The 7,803-nt window shown below is 41.9% G+C and overlaps 1 pseudogene; it reads left to right on the top strand.

Moving 5' to 3' along the window:
* The first annotated feature begins 234 nt into the window (after nt 1–234).
* LOC111745757 lies at nt 235–351 on the top strand (annotated as a pseudogene).
* The last annotated feature ends 7,452 nt before the right edge of the window (nt 352–7,803 follow it).

The raw sequence follows: 7,803 nt of genomic DNA, 5'->3' as shown, positions 1-7,803 counted from the left end.
AATAAAGGCAATATCAAATGCATACTATATAGCTAATGTTAAATAAGGAGCGATAAGTTACTCAGAAAGAGTACAGGTTTGAAAGTTCAGTGGAAGGAAAGAGTCCAGCTCATTGGGAGAACGAATGTGTATGGAATCCTCCAGGTATCTAGTTATTCATTTATTCATTTAAACAATGTTGATCATGTACTAAGTCTAGGGACAGAACAGATGGATGAAAACTACCCCTTTCTTGTCTGGCCATGCCGCCCTGAACAAGCCCGATCCCGTCTGATCTCGGAAGCTAAGCAGGGTCGGGCCTGGTTAGTACTTGGATGGGAGACCACCTAGGAAGAACAGGTGCTGTAGGCGTAAAAAATAAGCATTGTAAGCTGACAAGTTCCTTGCAATCTATGAAGTCAACCAAGGGTTGCCTCACCTAAAAATAAATAAATAAATAAATAAATAAATAAATAAATAAATAAAAGCTACCTAGTTTCTGCTCCCTGTGATGTCTTCAGTTTAGTGGGAAGGAAGTGTGGGTAACATTTATCTATGTTTAAATGGATAAGGTGGTTGAGATTTTAGTAGTTTTCTGGCAGAGGGAACGATGTGCACACAAGCTGCAAGGTGGATATGGGCAGAGAGGCGAGAAAAAGACAGTCCATTCAGCAGTAGAGAAAGCTCTGGAATCACGCACGGAAGGATGTCAGGCCAAAACAGATCCTTCGGTCAGATCTTGGAAGAACTTAACAGCCAGTCCCAAACTTCTAGTGACCGTGATAGACAAATAGGAGCCTTTGAACTTGTTTCAGGCAAAAGGCATGAGCTTCTAGGGTTGACTTATCAGAAAAGAGAAAGATAGATATTGGAAATATAAATGCAGAGAGGATGCAGTCCCAACAACAGAAGCAAAAGAAAAGAAAAACAAAAAAAAGCAAAAACCAAAAAAAGCAAACCCTTCGAGACTTGAACTAGGACAGTGGCAAATAAGCGAGTGATATGAGAAGAATGTGAAACAAATTGCAGAGAGGGAGACTATGGGAATCGTGACCACCTACATATCACTATTGCACTCAGGAGGGATAGGTGTGACAGGAGCTGTGGGTGCTCACAGCTGTTTTCCTTCCTGGGCACGAAGATAAACTCTAATTTCCAGCATCCCTGAGTGATTGGTGTGGCCACATAACTGAATCTGGCCAATAAATTATGAGTTGAGCTCTTGTACATCACTACCATGCCTGACCAGTAAAAAGATTCCTCCCACATGTGAGCTATGCCCCTTCTCATCCCCTGCCAGCAGAAAAGATTGGCTTCAAGAACCAAGAGGACAGGGGCACAAGACAAAAAGAACTGGAATCCCCGAGTTCCTGCTTAGTGGAGGATGCTGTGTCAATGAATGAGTATAATTGTGCTCCAATAAAACTTTATTTATAAAAAATAGTTAGCAGGCTAGCTGAAGAAACTGGGTTATAGCTTTCCAACCCCCAGCCCAGAGCAAAATGCCCCTTCCCAGTCACCTCACTGGACAACGTTAGAGACAAGATATTAGTTTCTATTTGTTAAGCTTCTGAGATCTGGGGATTGTTGGTTATAGCAGTTAGCTTTGGCTTTTAGAAGAAGAGAGAAGAAAAGGCTATGAAATCTTTTCATGTTCTTCTGAAACGAGAGAATTCATGGGATATAAGGTGTGAAATAACAACCACTGGCTTCAAACAATCCCTTAAAAATGAGTAACTGGGAATTTATAGGGAGAAAACTCCCGAACTCTTAGAAAATTCTGGGGAGACGCAACCCAAGAATACAACAAGGATTATTTCGTTGCGTAGAAGTGGAGTGAGCTGGCTGCTAGGGGCCCTGCTCGTGACGCGGCCTGATAATTGGGGTTTAGACACATCCATTTACTGATGGCAAATTCTGAGGTCTGCATTCCAGAATTCAAAAGAAAGAAGGAAAAAAAGAAGCCCTGGATGTGTGCCAGATGGAGGGGAACTGAAGAAGTCTGTCAGCAAGCCCTCAGGTGACAATATCATAATTTAACATTTTTTCTAACAACGGGGGAGTAATTAAAGCCATAGCTTTCCCTTTCTCCATTTCCGTTTCGGCCTGGCAAATTTCAGAGTGCTCATGAGGTGTTCTGTGTGTGTGCACGGTGTATGTCTGTGTAGTGGGTGTGCAGGTGCATGTGTGGTGTGTACATATGTGCATGTGTGAAGGATGTGTGTGTATGTGCGTATGTCCATGCCTGTGTGTGTGGCACGTGAGATGTATGTGTACGCACATGTGGCATATGCGTGTATATATGTGTGTGACCGTGTATGTGTGTACATGTGTGTGGTATGTGTGTGCACACTCACTCAGAGTCATCGGGGCAGAGCCCCATGAATGGAGCTGTCTCTGCAGCTGTGACAGAGGAGATTTATATACTTGAGAGCCCCAGCAAACGGGAGCCACATTTTTGCCTCTGTAGCAACTTGCAGGTTGCTCAGGTGTTTTAACAGGCTTGTCAGCTGTGAGACAAGTTGGTCGAGCTCCCAAAGCATCCACAGCGGGGGGCCTTGTGGGCCGATTTGATGGCCTTCCTGCTTTATTTTGATTTGAAAGGCGAGAAGACAAAGTATCATTCTTGCTGGCTATCCAACTGCCTTCCCTAACAGAGACTTCTCTTACTGCTTAAGTGACAGGAAGATTTTGAGTCTCCCCAAAAGCCCAGTGACTAACATTCCAATACAAAGCCAATGACAGTCAGCCTGAAATGGCTTACTTTTTCTCTAAGGCCCTCTCAGTTTCTCTTGAAGATCTATAATCCATGCACTGGGTCATTTATAGTGTGTACATAAAATAATTTCAGAATTGGTCTGGAAAATATGTATGAGAGAGGTTAAGAGCAAAGGCCAGTTTCTAGGATACTTGGGCCACAGTCCAGATCGATAGCTGTGTGAACCCTGACAAGTCACTTTCTGTCTCTGAGTTTTGGTTTCCTCCTGTAGATGTAGATATTGAGGGTTGAGTCAGACTTATGTTTTCCAAAATCTATCCTAAAAGGATGTTAATAGTTATGCGGATGAGAGTTTCGATGGTTCATTTAATCAGGAATCATGTTTAAGAGCTAAAAAGGAGATCTACTATAACAGTAGCTTAAACAGGATGAAATGAAAGAAGTCCAGAGGTAAGTAACCCTGGGCTGGTTTCATAAGGGGTCCAGATTCTTCTCCCTTTCTTCTCCACCACCCTTAGCAATGGCTTCCATCTTCAAAGTCATTTCGTAGTTCAAGGTGTTTGCTAGGGCTCCAGCCATTACATCTGCATTCCATGTAACAGGAATGAGGAAATATAAAGCCTGGTGAACAGAAAGTGCTTCTCCTGGATAAGTCAACTTTCTCTAAATTCTTTTCCCGATGTCCTTTATGACACATTGTCTTTTATCTCATGGGTCAGAATGTGGTCACATGACCATACCCAGCTGCAAGAAATACAGCGGAATGTAGTCCTTTAGTCTGGGATAGTGCTAATGTGAATAAAATCAGAGTTCTATCACCGAGGAAGTTGAAGAGAACGTATATTCAATGGCACGATGGCCGAGGAAGCGTGCAATACATTAGATCTCAGTTGAGTAGGATTTCATTTCTGTACATTTCAGAGATTTTTATATGCAAATGTACGTTGTGACACTTCCTGTATGAGATACGTCCCATAATTATTTGATTATAGACTCTTTTCATTTCAGAACATCACATGCAATGGTGAGTCTAAGGAATAACTTTGAGGAAACTGCTTGTGATGATCTCAGGTGTCCTTAGTTACTGACAAGGAGTGAGACAATCTAGATTACGAGTCCTCCTCTTACTCGCCAGACCCCTTGGGGGTGTCCCGATTCCCATTAACCTTTCCCTCTCACCAGCCTTCTGGGTACTCCCGATAATCTGGGGTTTGATCCCGGAGCCCTCTGTGGGCATCACCCTCCCTGCGCTGCAGGGGACACGTGAAGATCTTTCTCCATTGTCATGTTTGGCCATGCACTGGTGGGTTTTTATTGAGATGAGATCATGGGGGCATTAGGCAGCAAAGTCTTGATTTGATTCACATCAAGTGAGGATGTAATTGGAAGCAATCAGAATGAAGTGTCCCATTTTAGGAAAAGCCCTTTATGCAGCAAAGCTTAGTGACAGTGCAGTCATGATTTAAAGGGCCCGTTGTTAATTAAAAAAAAAAAAAAAGCTAAAGAAGATAGGAAAATGACTCTGCCATGCGTGTTCCCTTCATGTAAGGCGCTGTGTTCATTCTATAACAGCATAATGATACGTGATGATACCCGCACACAATTCTCAGTTTCAAAACTTTCAAGGGCATCACTGCTCCATTCATAAAAAGTTTTCGAGTCCCTAATATTTGAAGCCCTTTGTCTTCATCTTTCAGGAGATAAAAATGTTAAACAAAACTTAGAAAAGATTTCCAGAGGTCTTCGCAGAGTCGCGGATGGCTGATGGGGACACCAGGTGGTGAATAAGTAAGTTCTAGACTGGGACATGCATATAATTGAGCTTCGCCTCCTCTATTTAGTAGACTTTCAGAAAGTTATTTTACTTGTCTGTGCCTCAGTTTCCTAATCTGTAAAATGAAATAGAGAAGAATTTCCATCTCACAGTATAGTTTTCATTATTTTCATGGAAATACAGCAACGGGGGCACACAAAGTAGAGAAGGACATTTCTATCTTGGGTTGAATGACAAGGGTTGAATGAAGAATAGCTTTATATAATAGCTACTTTAGACTGAGTTGCAGAAGAAAGAATGTTCTAGGAGATAACGATATCTCAATGGTCATCTAGACCAGCCTGTCACACGACACATCACCTCATTTGTGGTCCATGGTGGTTTTCAGATTGGCTGTATGCCGCCAGTTCCAGCCAAGTCCAACCAGCAGACATATTTCTTTGGACAGCGCCATCTACAAATTTGAATTTGAATAATTCTCTCCCACTCGACAACTGTCCTCCCCAGTTGCTATAGGATTTCCACCTGGCATATTTATGTGTTTACATGCTTGACGCTCTTATAGGGAAACGTGTTGCTAAGAGGAAAGACAGTGGCCAAACCCTGTGGGAAGAGGGAGGCCCTGGCCAAAGGAGTCATGATGAGGTCAGAAGGAAGGAGGACAAGACAGACCACGAGCATGTGAGTGGACAAGAGCAAAACGTATGGACTGAGAGTGTGCTAACTCCACGGAACCAGTCAAAGTTGATCACAACTGATCTTAACCACAGGATGACCTTGGACAAGTGACCACCACCTCCTCCTGCAGTCCCCAATTTCCTCATTACAAAAGGAAGGTGTGGGTTAATGGCATCAAGATGATCATGTCCAGATTTCTGATTCCAATTACCCAGTTCTCTAGAGACCTCATAGAAGGACTTTGTCAGAAGGAAGAGAATTTCTCCATCCACAGAACCACATGTGTTATCCAGAAGCTCCTGGGGGTCTGGAATTTCTTGTAAGAAGTCCCACTATCCAAAGGATAATTCTCAGCACCGCGGTTTCTTTTAATAAGCAGTTATGTCATCTTTGCCACCCACAACTTCAACACAGATGGGCTGTTTATAAGAATGAAGTCTCTGGATGTCAAGGTCACCCGGACTAATGCAGCATATTCACATGAGGTCCTGCCTCCCTGTCTCTCGGCCCGCTTCCTTCTGCTCACAGAACTCAGCAGCCGGGAACGTCATGCTTTCAATTTTTCTTTTTATTTAATTTTTTTCAATTACAGTTGACATACAATATTACATTAGTTTCAGGTGTACAGCATAGTGGTTACACATTTACATAACTTATGAAGTGATCTCCCCAATAAGTCTACTACCCATCTGACACCGTACATCGTTATTGTAATATTATTGAGCGTAGTCCTTATGCTGTAGTTCACATCCTCATGACTGTTTCATAGCTACCAATTTGTACTTCTTAATCCCTCCCCCTGTCACTCAGCCCCTCAAGTCCCTCCCATCTGGCAACCATCAGTTGATTCTCTGTATCTACGAGTTCGTTTCTGTTTTGTTTATTTATTTTATTTTTTAGATTCCACATATAAGTGAGATCATATTTGTCTTTCTCTGTCTGACTTATTTCACTCAGCATAATGCCCTCTAGGTCCATCCATGTTATCACAAATGGCAAGATTCCATTCTTTTTTATGGCTAATATTCATTATACATATGTATCACTCCCGTCAGAATGGTTATTATTGACATACCAACAAACACATGTTGGCAACGATGTGGAGAAAAGGCAATCCATGCACTGTTGGTGGGATTGTAAATTGGTGCAGCCATCATGGAAAACAGTACAGAGAGGTTCCTCAGAAAATTCAAAAGAGTAGTACCATACGACTCCGTAATTCCATTTCTGGGGATTTATCCAAAGGAAGCCAAAATACTGATTCAAAAAGATATACTCACTCCATGTTTATTGCAGCATTATTTATAACAGCCAGGATATGGAAGCAACCTAAGTGTCCATCAACAGATGAATAGATAAAAAAGATGCCTCCAGTTTTTTAAAGATGGCTCCACACGTCTCAACTTCATTCCTGCGTTCACTGAAATAAGTTTAGTAATGTTTCACGACGCCCTTGTTCACAAACATACAAAAGCAAAATTTAAAGTAGAACTTTCGTGATGAATATTATATATATATATTTTTTTTTTTTTTTTTTAAATTTTAAGCCTTCTTGAAAATATTAAACTAGTCTGTCCTAAGTTCGGTGCCTTATTTTTTTCCATTTATACAATGGGAATATTAATCAGTAACACTTTTCCATGAAGCCTGGGAACGATTGAAAACAGGAGGCAACCAGGATATACATGGGCCATAAAGTCCCCACTTAGCACAGGCGCAGAAGACATAAAGTTGCACGTTGAGAAGTGTTCTGTTCGAGGCGGCCTATCCGAACGTTGTCAGTGCTGTGTCTTCGTGTGGGGGAGCCACCATGGCGACTGAGGATTGTTCCCCAGCGTTGGCTAGACTCCTAGCAACATACTCAACTGCCATGCACTTTAGATGGTCTGGATTAAAGTCTAAATCTGTAATTTGAGGATTATCCTATGTTTTATGGGATTTCTGTGTGGATTAAACAAAACAGCAGTTGTCTGTCATATCGTAAAGACCAAACGACTGTGCTGTCTTTCTTGCTTCTCTCTTTTATTCTCAGGATGGTTTCATTCATTCAAGTCTTCTTCCAACATGTAGTTAGTTTATTTGCTTGGGGCCTGGAAAACCTAATACAAGTAGATGAACAGAATTTTTTAATTAACAAATCTATATTGAACATCTATTAAGTTTATAAAACTGTGCTATGTACCATGGGAAATATAGAGTTGGTGCCTTAAATTGAAAGGAGCTTAGTTGGAATGAGAAAGCAGAGACACATGCATAATTGAATGACTGTAAAAAAGTCTGAAATGGGATATTTAGAAGGGTGTTTAACGTCATTTGAGATTCAAGGATCAGTGCTGGAGTGACTGGCATGTCCCTGAGTTCCTTCGGGCAGGCACATTTACTCTTTCACATCTGTGTCCCCTCTGCCACACAGTCTGTGACACACAGTGGGATATCAGTGAACGTGTCTTACGTGGATGGAGGAATGGATAGATGAAGAAGTGAATGAATAGCGCTCTACTATTTCATTACCATGATGAGCATTAAGCTAATGGATCCTGTGGTCAGCCATATGAACGAGGCCAAGTGGGCATAGTTGTCTCCAAGTCGTCTGAGGCCTCAGGTGGAATATGTGAGTGAGGAGTAGCTCAATGGCTGGAACCATCTTCAGCCT

The sequence above is a fragment of the Pteropus vampyrus genome, unplaced genomic scaffold (assembly GCF_000151845.1).
Source record: "Pteropus vampyrus isolate Shadow unplaced genomic scaffold, Pvam_2.0 Scaffold164, whole genome shotgun sequence".
Lineage (NCBI taxonomy): Eukaryota > Metazoa > Chordata > Mammalia > Chiroptera > Pteropodidae > Pteropus > Pteropus vampyrus.
The sequence above is the reverse complement of the archived record's forward strand: the minus strand, read 5'-3'. Positions and strand labels throughout refer to the sequence as shown.